The sequence below is a fragment of the Astatotilapia calliptera genome, chromosome 3 (assembly GCF_964374335.1).
Source record: "Astatotilapia calliptera chromosome 3, fAstCal68.1, whole genome shotgun sequence".
Taxonomy (NCBI): domain Eukaryota; kingdom Metazoa; phylum Chordata; class Actinopteri; order Cichliformes; family Cichlidae; genus Astatotilapia; species Astatotilapia calliptera.
The window spans coordinates 38,338,492-38,352,825 of NC_137424.1; the positions used below are offsets into that span (position 1 = coordinate 38,338,492).

At 40.1% G+C, this 14,334-nt stretch overlaps 1 protein-coding gene across 1 annotated transcript in view; it reads right to left on the reverse strand.

Annotated features, from left to right (window-relative positions):
• The window catches only part of LOC113018664 (glucosidase 2 subunit beta-like), a 169,566-nt gene that overhangs the window by 34,983 nt on the left and 120,249 nt on the right, over positions 1–14,334 (reverse strand). The gene's annotated exons all lie outside the window — the stretch shown is intronic.

The following is a 14,334-nucleotide window of genomic DNA, read 5'->3' on the forward strand; positions in this document are numbered from 1 at the left end:
TAGCATATACACTTTAAATAAGCAAGTATGCACATGATGTTTGTGTAACACTTTAATGTTAAGATTCCAACTGTGACTTATGTTTAATTGATTTGACTAATTAAACTGCTTTGGAACTATTTTACCTCACCATTATATTGTATTATATTTTCATTATATTGTAAGTAGAGGCCTATTCTTACCTTATGAGCTATTTCATTTTCTTGCTATCGTGTTTTTTCTCTCTCCCCAGGACAGCATCTAATATGAGAGCACCTGCTACCAGAGATGAAGGTGGGAGAGAGGCCATTTGATTTATGTCTCGGTTGTTAAAAAAAAGGGTTCTGCAGTGTTTGGGTCTCTTTCCTACAGTAAAAGTTTCAAATTGCTACCATGGAGAGAGTTTTATTTTTATCCTAAATTTCATCTCATCAGCTCTCAAGCACAATTATGGAGTCAGATTCCAGTATTGTAGCTAATATTAGGACTATTTAAAATTCAATTTCCGGGCTCATATATTTTCAAAAAGAGCATTGCGATCACATCGTTTCTCCACACTGTAATCCTGGCAGCCCAAAGAGTCATACTAAAGCCACTTTTGAAGTAGAGACTTTTTCTTCTGGGAAGGTGAATGCATAGTGTAAACCTCTGCCACATAAGTTACCCTGAAGAAACATAAAACAGAGAATGTAAGAGCCTCTTTTGCTTAGATGCCTTACCTCGATTTAAAGAGAAAAAAAAAGAAGGAAGTATTAGCTCAAAATTGAAGCCAATTTAGTTTTTAGAGCTATCACTGAGGCTAATGAGGCAAATAGCCCCTGGCAGATCATTTAGAGCTACATTCTCCTTCCATGTCTGAAGATGTCACTTTATTATCATTGCTGCCATTTTCCTCTCAAAATAGTTGAAGGCTGACTTATACAAAAAGGGAACAGCATAAAAAAGTCTCTTCTCAAAATTTCTGAAACATTAAGGCAGGGGTGTCGAACTCCAGGCCTGCAGGTTTTAGATCTCACCCTGGGTCAACACACCTGAATCAAGTGATCAGTTCATTACCAGGCCTCTGGAGAACTTCAAGACATGTTGAGGAGGACATTTAGCCATTTCAATCAGCTGTGTTGGACCAAGGACACATCTAAAAGCTGCAGGACACCGGCCCTTGAGGCCTGGAGTTCGACACCCGTGCATTAAGGTGTTCTGAGGGTAAAACAATCACATGTAGATATAACTACATTTAACTACGTTTGTATTACATTGGATGCAACTATAAAGTCTCAATGAGGCACTCACATTGACAGAAACAAGCACTTCCTGATGGCTGCAGCCAAAAAAACACCACTACATCACAAAAAGTGCTCAGAAACTGCTTGAGGAACACAACACAAAGCCCAAGGTGCTGACCTGGCCTCAACTCCCCAGATCCCAATCCAATTTAAAATGGGAAAGATGTGGCTCAAAAAGCCAGATTCGGCCATACAGAGGACCCAAAGCATCCGCTACCACAAACCACAGGACACCTCCAGGCATTCTCTGTCCATGCCCTGATGGATAAGAGCTGCTCTGGTGGTATATGGTGGACCTCCACAATAATAGGCAATAATTGTAGCTTAGCAGTATTTATGGTCTTCCTCAAACTTAAGACCTCTACCAGAGATCTGGGATGTATGTCCAATTCTAGGAGTGGAGTCAGACTGAGCCGTAACCTGAATATGCTAGAACCAGGTTTGGAGGTCACAGGCCTTAATGTTCCTATTAAGACTGGGACCACTTTCATCTTCACCTTCCATATCTGTTTAACTTGTCCCTTTAGGCAGTGACACCTTTCATATTTTCTCATGCTCCTTCATCCTGACATTACAGTCAGCTGGTATTGCCATATCAATCACAACTGCTGTCTTTTTCCTTGTCAACCATCACCATATCTGGTTGGCTCGCCACCAGCTCTGAAACCTTGGTTGTTCTTTTGTAGGTATGTCACAGTGCGACTCCATTTTCCGAGTACGCTGTCCTGACTCACATCCTTTACATTGCTGCACTGTGTAAATGGTCTCATGACCCCATTTGCACAGCCTGCAAAGTGAGACCCTTCTGCTTAGGGCTTTTTCTCTCGCTGTCCTGATCAGAAACTCCATGATGTCCTTCAGGCTGGACTTTTGAAGTTCCTGGTAGGATTTCTTGAGGTCAACCAGTTCCTCTATTACGCCAATGATAGATCCAATGAATGGGCTTGGTCTTTTACAATACATCATCTTCATCCTCATCATTCTCTGGTTTTTGCTGCCTGAGGCACTCTCTTGGCAGTTCGTCCCTGGTGCCCATCTTCTTGATGTATTTATGGATTCTCTGTATTTCATCTTGGGCAGTATCCCCCTATCTCTTTCATTGTTTGCCTACTCTTAGGGGGCTGGACTTTGCGTGAAGTGTTGATATTATTTCTAACATTTAACTGGCTTCACAGCACCTGTTTTATCCTTTGGAGGTATTTTGGTGCAACTGAGCTGACTTTTCTTTAGTCCTGGATACAGGCCTGTGAAACAGTCAGGCATGTATCCATGTCTGCTATGCTGCCTTCTGTTAATTCTTGGTTTCTATTAAATTACCATTAAACTGACAATATAGGATAGAATGTATAGATTTATGTTTATATAGACACACACACACACACACACACAAACAAATATACTCTGCTACCAGAAAACAAAAGAGCCTACGTAGGTGTAGAACTAGTCTTATTTAATAATTATTTCACTTTTCCTCCTCAACTGTGTAAAAAACTGTTCTCAACACCAAAATGTGTTAGTAAATCTACTTTAACATGACTTAAGGTGATAATTAGAGTTCCCACATTAAAAGTGAAAATAAAAACCAAGCCTACAATCAGAGGCTTAGAGAGCGACTGTGAAACATCTGTTCTCACAACACTCAGGCTCACTTCATCTAAAGCCTCCCTTATGCACAATAAGGTTCATGTTTAAAGGGTGCACTAAAAACAAATGAGCGTAGTTTGCACTCGTATGGTTTATTCGTATCACACATAGCATGTAAACACAATTGCTGGATGTTCAGCATGCTGAACATGTCCAGTTCCAATAGTCAAAGTCAACAACTTAAAGTTACAAAGTTAAAGATACAACAGGAAAAAGGTCAAAATCTCCATCTAGAAAACGGCTAGTCAATAAGCTCAGTCTTAAAATATAACCCACTTCTTCCCAACATACTTTCTCTTTCTGTCTTAAAATGCACATTACCAGCAATGTGCAGTGGGTAAAATGCCATTCATAACCCGCTACACAGTAATAGTAAAAATAATGATTGTATCCATGTTTGCACATGTTAGTTATTGCGTATTTTATTCATTTATGTATTTTTAACTATATTAGGAATTCATATTGTGTCTATTGTCTGTATTGAAGCTGTGACAATTTCATTTCCTGCAAATGATTAATAAAGGATCTAACACGTATAATAAGCTATAAGTGTTTGCATCACAAAGGTTTGGTCACAGTATATTTTTACCATATTACCTTTGGTTTAACTGTGAAATGAAATAACACCATAATGATAACTCTTCTTCTTTAAAATAACTCTGCTTTCTATAATTTTATTTCATCATCTGACATTTAAAATAAAGCAGTTTTCAAATGGACGATTTACAATTTCCATTAACAGTTTGTGTCTGTGTATTTGAACAGCATAACGTGTTTTTTCAGGGTGAAAAGTTAAGATGTGTTTCCTGTTAAATATCCCTCTCACTTACAAGTATCTCAACTCTAGATCCAGTTCAATAATTCAGCCCGATTCATACCAGACCTTTCCCGTTCTCAACGCACATTAAATGGGTCATGTGGACGAAAGTCTCAACCCCATTTCTGAACAAAAACTGCTCAAGGCCAGAAGGTCAGAACTATCAAAGCAAATACAAAGTCTTCAGTAATTTCAGCCCTAAATGTCAAAGAGTGTGAAGAAGAAGCTTCTTTTCACAGTTGGTGCACTTGTTTCTCTTTTTTCCAGTTGAAGTCTGTCTCAAAACAATTTTCCAATGCCCATTTGAACATTGCAACATGCTTTGCATTGTAATGCAGGTGAAGAGCAGGTCATTTTTCATGTATTAAAGTATGTGACAGGAGACAAACCCCAGAGGCTTGTTTCTGTGTACTCTCTACAGTCACATGTAAAACTAGTGTTACGACTGTTGTCGTACTGTTGTTTCATATCTGAGTGTGCAGGTGACTCTCTGTGATTGGTGGATCCAAGGGACGGATTGATTGGCTAACGACCTGGAGATGGCTTATATGATGACACCGTCATGGACGGCCAGTCATTCATCCTCGGCTTACCTCACCCGGCAGACTTTATGTTACCTGTCCAGCGCTGTTTCATGTAGGAGTGGACTACCTTTTTTATTTGATTATCATTTTCTCATGTTTTTGTTAGTTAGGGAGATAAGTCATTGTCATTTGCTTTGATTCTTTTTGTAGGTAAGTTTGGTACATCCTTTAGAGGGGCTCCTTTTGTTTGTTGCTTTGGCATTAGGTCCACCCCAAAGCTATGGTCCACTCCTGTCCTTTGTTAAAATTCACTCACTGTAAATAAGTCACCAACAAATTGTACTTGTTGTGTGATGTGCTGCTTGGGATCAGACGGGGATGGATCACCCTAATGTTATGGCCCTAATGTTATGGTCTGGCCACCCCTAGACAGGCCATAACACTAGCCACACCCCATGGTTCAAAAGCTTGTAGAAGCACCCTTAGCAGCAATAGATTTTGCATGACTTTACCAGTCTGTCACATCATTGTGGCTTTTTGGCTAACTCTTCTTCACAATGTTGCTTCAGTTCATTTACACGAGTTTGTTCATGTTCAGCTCTCTTCGAGATCCCACCGCAGCATTTCCACCAGGTTGAGGTCTTGACTTTGACGGTTCCATTGTGGCACCTTGATTCTTTTCTTTTTTAGCTATTGTGTTGTAGATGTGCTGCTGGGCTTGGGCCAAGTTTTAGCTATCAGACAGTTGAATCTAGAATACTTTATTACTCAGTGGAGTGCATGGTCGCCTCAGGGACTGTAAGGTGCACAGATCCTGTGGTTGCAAAACAAGCCCAAATCATCACACCTCCAACCCCATGCTTGATGGCTAGCATGAGGTGTTGGTTGGTGCTGGTATGATGTTTTCGATTTTCACCAAACATAATGTTGTGTATGATAGACAAACACATCGACTTTGGTCTCATCTGTCCAAGGGACATTGTTTACAACTTTACAAATCTAAGTACATGTTCTTTTTAAAGAGACGAGGCTTTCTTTCAACAAACCGTCAGAACGTCTGCTTTTATAGAGCTGTGCACACTTACTGCTAATCAGTTAATCAAGTGCACTGGATTAACAGCAATTAGGATTAGCAGTAATTCCTACAGAGGGAGTTAGGGTGTACTTAGTTTTTCAACTTTATGGCTCCTTTTACTATCTGTCCTTAGCAGCTCGGGAAAAAGAGGCTATCCTGGGGAAATTCTACTAAAAGCAAACCATTAAAGTCTTAGATTTGTCCAAGGACTGGATTTAATCTTCCATTTAAGATAAAAAATGCATTATAAATTGAACTTTAAATATCACTTTGAATAGGAAATAAAAAGATGGACTTAAAAATGTGTTAATTTGTGTATAACCACTAATACGACTATAGACTATCAGAAACAACAGAGTTTTCCACAAACCCCAAAACAGAAACCTTGGCCTCGAAACTCGAAACAGTCCAAGTGTGAGCTGTACTTTAGGATTCACGTGTAACACTGGAAATATCATATTTTTGTGGAGCTAGTGAGAGACAGCCATTTCTCAAGCAAGCTGCAACCCCAACCGTTAGAGTCGAAACAACTCATTGTAATGCATCATCCGAAGGAAAAATATTTGTGTAGGATGGAAATTACATTTTCACAGGAGTTCTTACAGTCACTGAATTGGATCATATTAGATTTGATTAGATAAGATAAACTCAGTTGATCTTGCTAGGAGGTTCAGGTTGCCACAGCAGGAACTGCAAATGAGACACAGCTTTAGAATGACTGGAAGATAAACACTGCTTTACAGAGAGATTGTAATTTTTATACACCAAGACACTTTGTTGTCTCTCTTTTGGGTTTTATTGATTCTTATGTAATGCTTAATCCTATCCTGGGTCTCCCTGTTAAATGTATTAAAGTTTTCATTGTCAGTTTTAGTTTAAATCATAGTTTCCAGTCCTGCAGAGAATAATTGCACTTTTCTCGTAAGGGTGCCAATACATACGCCAGGAAGGATTTCACTGTTCTGCCTACTTATCAGCTACTTTAAATTTACAATAAAAAAGAACCAGTAGGGGGCTAAACCATTCCTTGGGAAGCTCTCTCTCACACTTGAATATTTACAGTACAAACTAAACAGCTGGGGAAAAACTCATTTTCCAACAAGTTATTCCGTGTGACATATTTATGTGCTCTTCAGTGCTCAGGCTGTGGTTCTCCAAATTAAAAGAATGTGAGGTTGTCTAACTAACAATGGAGTATCCACAGGAATGTGACACACACTAACAAAAAGTAGGTAAATAAAAGCTGACTTTAAATAATTTAATTAATGGAAAATTTCCATGTAATTTTGTTAGACAGGCACAATGTAAAATGCTACATGTAATAGAATATGGTCAAGTTAAATTGACTTGATGGGTATCGACTCAATTTATAAAAAGCAACATTACCAACCTTAACAATTAAGTATTTGAATTAATAAACCTTTGATTTTATATATTTCTCTTCTGTTTTACTCAAAATTATTGCTTCATGTTTACGAGGTTTGGATAACAACTTAATATTTTGTTAGCGTTTGCCTGAAATACCCTGAAATCTGAAAACACTGCACCGCCCTGTGTATTTATAGGTCTGCTCGGTTTGCTATGTGTTGGTAGCAACTCTTCATGTTTTTGAGTATTATGCACTCTGATGTAAGTTCAATGCCAGTGCAACAGCAAGCACAGCTTGCAAAGCAATCACAAGGCAAAACCTATCATACATGTTATATGTTATTGTATCGTATAATGATAATGATCTCATAAAGGAGATTAACTTCACTTCAGTCTGCTTTCAGTAAAAACAGGAAGTCCTCTTTTTTTTAAGTGGGCTTAACCAAAAGTCTCCAAGAAGTTGATCCTGACTTTTTAAAGACGACCAGCCCACACACACTCATCGTCCAGTTCACTGGCCATAGATTGGCAACCTGAAGGCTGACAAGGTGTGACAATTTTATGACCACACCAGACACACTCGGTCCTGCTGCCAGCTCACAGGTTTATGGACCTACAGAAAACTCTTGCTTCTTCAGATGGCCACCCCTGCTGTGGACTGGGCAGAATCTCCAAGTGTGTTCAGATGCTTACAGGAAGTCTTTGTTGATCACAATTGAGCAAGCGAGGCGGTGATTCAACAGCAAAATAAGTTGGCTTTTTTTTTCTCAGCATGGCTTCTAGGATTCAGAAGACTACATCTTCTCCAAACTTACAGAAATATCATCAAACAGATATATTTATTTGAATGTGTGCTTTTGGCCATCTGACGAAACCAAACTCAACATCCCGAACAAAGCAAAGGAAGACAAGCTTTTAGGTTTGTTTTGGTCTGCTCTTCTGGGATAAAACAGCCTTATTTAATATCTGCTAAAAGCTCGGGGTATAGTCATCAGATACTTGCTGAGTTTGTTTTCGTGCTCGGTGATAATGGATGAACGGTGTACAGTTTTTAGAGCTTTTTAGTGAAAATAGCTGTATGGTTATATCAGCTGAGAGACTGTAAAAACTGTAAAGATGCACAGTGAAAACCCAAAACAAGCTAAAGGAATATAACACTTCCTATAACTGAAGGGAGTAACACCCCAAACATCTTCAAATACTGTTCTGATGCACACAGCTAGTATCAGGTAGAACACCTTTTTCCCTTCAGAGCTGCTCTAATGCTTCACGGCACAGATTCAACAAGGTGCTAGAGATTGTGGTCCATATTGACTTGATAGTATCACACAGTTGCTGCACAGTTGCATCCATGATGAGAATCTCCTGTTCCTCCACATCACAAAGCTGCTCTACTGATTTCAGATCTGGTGACTGTGGAGGTCATTTGAGTCCTCGTTTGTTTAGCCAGCAAACTATAGCCTCAGTGTCCTGAGTGTCATCTGCTGCTGCTGTGGCCCATCTGCCTCAAGCTACAAGGTACTGTGCATTCAGAGATGCTATTCTGCACCTTAGTGTAACCAGTGGTTATTTGAGCGACTGTTGCCTTCCTGCTAACTCAAAACATTCTCCTTTGGCCTCTGACGTCAACAAGGCATTTTCTCCAGGACGTTTTCCCTTCAGACCAATTCCTGTAAACTCTAGAGATGGTTTTGTGGGGAAAATCCCAGTAGATCTGCAGCTTCTGAGATACTCAAACCAGCTCATCTGGTACCAACAATTATGCCACGTTCAACCTGGCTGATGATTGTATATTAAGAAGAGTTCTTCAGCTGTCTGCTTAAAGATATAAGCTTTAAAATGCTATCATCTCTGACACTGCATAATGCAAATCTTTAAGCAGACGAGAGCAATCCTTCTGCCTCCGTAGTTATTGACAGTTGGACAAACGTGACCTTTTGAAGTTAATTAACCGCATGAGCAGCTCCCTAAGAGTGATGTTAAATTTCATGCTTTAATGTAACAACAGCATCTGTGGCACATCTATCATCATTTAAAAGCTAAGGGTCTGACGAAGTGCTCGTGCTCCAAGGCATGGACCTGCTTATGCAGCTGTGGCAGCACAAGCACATTTTAACAAGATCCCAATTAGGTTAGCTGCAACTTTTGCCTTTCTGCCCCCTTTATAAGCCGGGACAAACAAGGTTTTCATGTAGTTTTTGTTTCTTCAGTGTATCTGCTAGAAGAGCAACAGGCTGCCATGCTTCATGTTAAAGACCGGTACAGTGAATGACTGGCAAATGATTTGCAGCAAAAACGCTTTCTGAAATTAGCTTTTCTGTTTCTAGCATCTCACTGACGTCCACTGGCAGACGGCAAATAGTTTACTGTCTAAAAAAGCCCACTGGTCCTGTCAAACCCAATTTGCAAATAGACAATATTTGTGCTAAGACGCTATGAAATCTACTTCATAAATCTATATGGCTCTTCATTTCCATGTTACGCTCAGCAGACACATCTAGGACTCCACACCACCCGCATTGCCATGGTTTAGATCCAATTTAAAACAGCTCCCTCTAGGCTATCCTGGTGAATTCCCTTTCTTCACTGGAAGAACCCGGCGAACTGTTAAGGCCATGTGATGTTCTGCAGACAGTTGGAAGTGTCACTTGTGCTGCGTTATCCTTCTCTCTTTCTCTGTCAAAGCTGAACAACAGTGGCAGGCATGACTCACTGAAGAGCTGTACTTTCTAATGACACAAGAGCGGAGGCTGAGTCAATCTGACCTGACAGTCTTGCATAAATCACGGGCCTTCGATTTAAGTTGCTTTGAGGAGTGTCAACAAATCCACAGGAGGAATATTAGGCTCTGCTGTAGGTAGGGACTCCGCCTCTGAGAACTCATTATGGGGTGTCTCCCTTCATGCTGTGCCAGGCTGTGTTGACTGAATTGCCAGGCTTATTTTGGATTCGCTGGCAGAAGCTCGCGTTTTAAATTCCCGGCTTGTGATAAGGCCTCCGACAGCACCCTAAAGACCATTTCAGGGGAAAATACGTGGATTTTTTAATGGCTAAATTTCTGGAGGTAAGCTTCAGTACAGTACTTTGAATGTGATGTAATATAAAAAGAGGAGCCTCAGGTATGGAGAGAGGGGCTTGGGAGTGCAGCAATAAAGGCCATTAAATGATAATGCAGCAAGAATAAGTTCTCTTTGTAAGCTTTTATTCGTTTTGTTTAGAGTCTTTAGAGAAACTGATGAGAAGGCAATGTGGAGAGTGCTACTACACAGCATTTAGCTTCCAATCTCACAGTTAATCATTCCACTTGAAAGTGTTTCACAACAAAAGACTGTTTTCTTTTCTCTCCTACTTTGAAATCAAAGTAATTATATATTTTTTTCTCCCATAGGGACAAACATGAAAGGCCTTCAAGCCCTAGTTTGCACAAGCGATTCACACCATCATGAGGCAAGGCGGCGACGATGCAGAGGTCTCAGGAAAAAAGGAAGAAAAGAGGGCCCACGTTTACAAAGACGAAAGCAGAAATCTCAGCTGGCACCTTCCAATACAGATGAGACTCACTTTTAATAACAAGCTCTGAATGCAACATACGAGCGTGACCAAATCCAGTTTATACAGTTTAGTCTCAATGGGGTCGTCTCATCAACTGCTATCATCTCCCTACACAAACCCCGCCCAAGCACCAACTGGATCCCATCCATTTAAATAATGCACAGCTATTAGTCATATTAAAGACAGGCAACATTTCAGCACAGCAAACTTTTATGGCTTCGGGCACTTATCTTCGATATTGGCTGCCACTCAAGAAAGGATGGAGCAATTTAATCAAATGTGAGAGATCTGAACACCAGGGAGGGCGCTTGTAAGACCGTTTCAACTGACGATCAAGAAGCGGGAAAGAGAAGTGTGTTATTCTGCTCCATCATTGGAGAGGAATTGTAGCTTTGCTACTTGAGGGCATGGGAGGGAGAGTTATAGAAAGCTGTTGGTTTATGTGTCTGTCAATGTCATGTCTTTTCAGGATCACAGTTCAAGGCAAACAGCAAGGATAAAGAGGGGCAGGGAGGGGAACTGGTACATTGGAGAGAGGGTGCTGGTAGGTCAACTGAGTTGACGCAAGTAGATATTGTGCTCTTCGGTGGTTTCAAGGATGAAAAATAACAGAATGTAAGATGCCAATAGGCCAGGGAGAGCATACTGTGGGTTTCTGTGCAAAAGGCTGAAGGTGTGAGACTGAGAGAAATAGGCTAACTTGATAAATGTGCAAAGAATTGGAGTCAAAATATGAGCAAAAATAATCCGTCCCATCTTTCTTTTGGCTGTGGGAGCAGAAATTATTTTACCGGTACTGATAATTTTGCCACTGATAATGGCACTGAGGCGTTTCAATGTTAGCAGATGATATATATTTAATGAGAATAGCTCAAAGATATAACATGAATTTGATGGCTACATATGATACACTACAGGTCGCAGGCTGATGTTTGTCAAAGACGCATAAAATAATGATCTTTAGTTGGAGATGAGAGCTAGTTACACCCAATACAGTACAACATGGAACATGGAACATTTATTTTACTTCAGCAAAGTCGACGTTAGGCATAACAAACATGACAGGTTTCAAAATGTATGTTTAATAAGAAAAATAACTAATGCTGTGACTTGAGGATACAGCAAGTAAAATTTAGGTAATTTAGGTAATTAGCTAATGCTACTAGCATAGTAGCATTAGCGGCTTCCATGAAGTGGATGATCTTATTTATTAATTAATTTACATTTTTTTATGTTATTTTAGCTGCAGCAAACAGTATAATCAGTTAAGCTGAGTGATCGTAGAATTACTAAAAGGCAACTAGAGATTAATTTGAAGAAATACACACATTTTTCATTTGTTCCTTCAACCTTTGCTGTTTTATGCAACTAAAAAATGATACCATCCATACAGCCTTTGGGTGTTATGTGACTGATAATCGCCTATTCCATAAACTCCCATGGCTTGTTTCACGTATGTCTTCAGGGCTCGCAAAATCGCCCTGGGGCTAGCGATTTTTCCAGTCGGGCTACCAAAATCTCTCTCTGCCCTTCCCGTCAGGCTATCGCAGGAAGGAAAAATATATGTCAATGCTTTTGCATTCTTTCGGAAATGTAGCTGGGTAATTATGTCATTGGCATCGGTGAGCCACTGTCAATATGTGACATATTGAAGTCGCGTTTGAATTTGCGCTTGTTTTTTTGCTTTCACTTTGCAATCGTGCGAACTGTGTATAGAGAGCGACAGTACTGATTGGTGAGTGACGATAATTTGCGCACCAATTCCTCTGACATCGTCTTATCAATTGTTACCTTACTATGCAAACATGACAAGTGAAATCTCCCGCAGCTTAAACATGTGAGAGGTTGATCGCGCAGAGAATCGCTGAGCTTATGTGAGTGCGTGTGTAAAAGCAGCAGGATATATATTTCAGTTCTGCTGAGCCAAATAAGACAGGTCAGGGTGAAGAAGTGACAGCCAAAGAAAAGCTTACCACAAAACGGAGAGGTTATGACAAATCAGACTATAAGGCAAAAAGAAAGTGCAGCTTTATGGTTTCATGGACAAAAGAATTTCTGTGGCTGGATATGATGAGCTAAATAACCAGGGCTGCACATAAGTGGTCTGCAGGTGCGCATTCGCTCTCAAAATAAAAAACACGCACCAGATAAGAAGTTGCAACGCGCGTTTGCGTACATAAGATTTTCTGGAGGAGGACAGACATTTGTTTAGAACTCTTAAAGATGTCGAAGAAGCTCCTTTAAGCAATTACTTTGGTGTTCCTCCACCTCCAAAGAAATGTCAGAAGGAGTCCGAACCACAAAAGAAGCACGTATTCTCAGACAAGTGGTTGCAGGAGGTGAGCTGGCTTCAAACAAATGATGAACGCACAGAGATGTGGTGCAGAATATGCCGTGAAAATCCCACTCTAGGACAAAAACAGCCTTTATATGGACGCAAACGCGCGCTGCACTTCTTATCTGGTGCGCGTCTTTTATTTTGACAGCGAATGCGCACATGCGGACCACTTATGTGCACCCGTGTAAATAACATAATGTTCTGCCGGGTGTGTTGTTGGTTTTCCCTCGATTCCTGAGTCGACAAGCGCCTTTGTTACTGGGACCAGTCATTTTAAGAAAGGCCCCCATTAGAAATGCATTATTGCTCAGTCTGCAATATCTTTCCCAGAACAAACACCAACTGCAAATAACAGACTAAAAATAAACCTGAAAGATCTGTTTAGAACAGCTACTATGTTGCAAAGAGTGAACTACCACTGGCACAATGTAGCCGTCTTTGCAAACTTCAAACAGCAAACGGCCTCGATCTTGGTTCCACTTACCCGTGACTTCAGTGGAAATTTCAGATTCAGGATCTGACACAGACTGATTCATGTCCTACACAGTTCTTACAAGTTCATAGAAATTTCTGTTTAATTAGAACCAAGTGTTTGAGTTGATGATTGTAATTTTTATACAATGTTGTAATTTGTTTTAACTATTTTTTGATTAATGTTTTGTTTCCGTTACAATATTATACATTAAAGTATAATATTGTAACGGAAACAAAACATCAATCAAAAAATTGGTCTTTTTTTATTCGGGCTGGTCTTTTGGTCATTTAGGCTCTTTTGGATCTCCGGTGGTAAAGCTCAATAAATAATATAGGAGCCACCTTCCCATCCCTTTAGCGTGAAATTAAACCATTTTTCAAGCAGTGTGAAATATTGTTATGTAAAACTATCATGTAATGTAAAAACCCTGAGACGAATCTTCTTCTGGCGTACATGCAAGAAGTTCATCTTTGCTTTTCAGATTTTGCCTCCTAAATGGCAAACTAAGCAAACAAATCACACTGGTGAATAAGGGCATGGGAAAACCACTGATTCCAAGGATGTCTGAAAATGTATTCGCAGTGCAGATCTCTTAGTGCAGATCTCAGATAATTTTCTTTCAAAATTGCAACCACCCACAGACTTCTAAAGCTCCAGCTGGCAAGCAATCCTGAGGAGAACAGATTCTACCCCAGCAGGGGCCATAGGGATGCAGCAGGAGAGAGTAAAAGAAGCTCATTCTGTTGATTAAATTTAGTTGATTTAGCTGCTTGGCTTCTCCAGGGTGACTTGGAGCTCACAAATTATCAATCTTAAATGGTGGATCTTTACGAGATGGTTCACATTCCTTATAGACACAATTTGTTTTAATACAGTTGTGCAAGACAAGAAGTTGATTTTTGCGAGTTCTCTTGAAAACAGACTGACTTCCACATCCAGGGAGTTTACGCTCAACTTGAGGCACAGAGGTAAAACACAAGTAATAAAAACAAAGTGTTAAAGGCTTTAATGTTTCAAGTAACAGCCTTTAATCGTGACAAGTGCGCTGCAACAACGAAACGTGATTTTTAATATGTAGCGTTTGCTTTGAGCTTTTTAACTGCAGAGGCCAAACAGATACAACCGGCACAGGTGCAATGACACCTTGTTTCAATCGTGTTACAAAATGTTACAAGCACTGACAGGACAACCATAGGATGGGATGCCACGTTTGGTGTCGACACTGATAAAATAAAGCTTGAGGCTCAAGCCTTAGGATGAAACGACAGCTAGTTTGTTT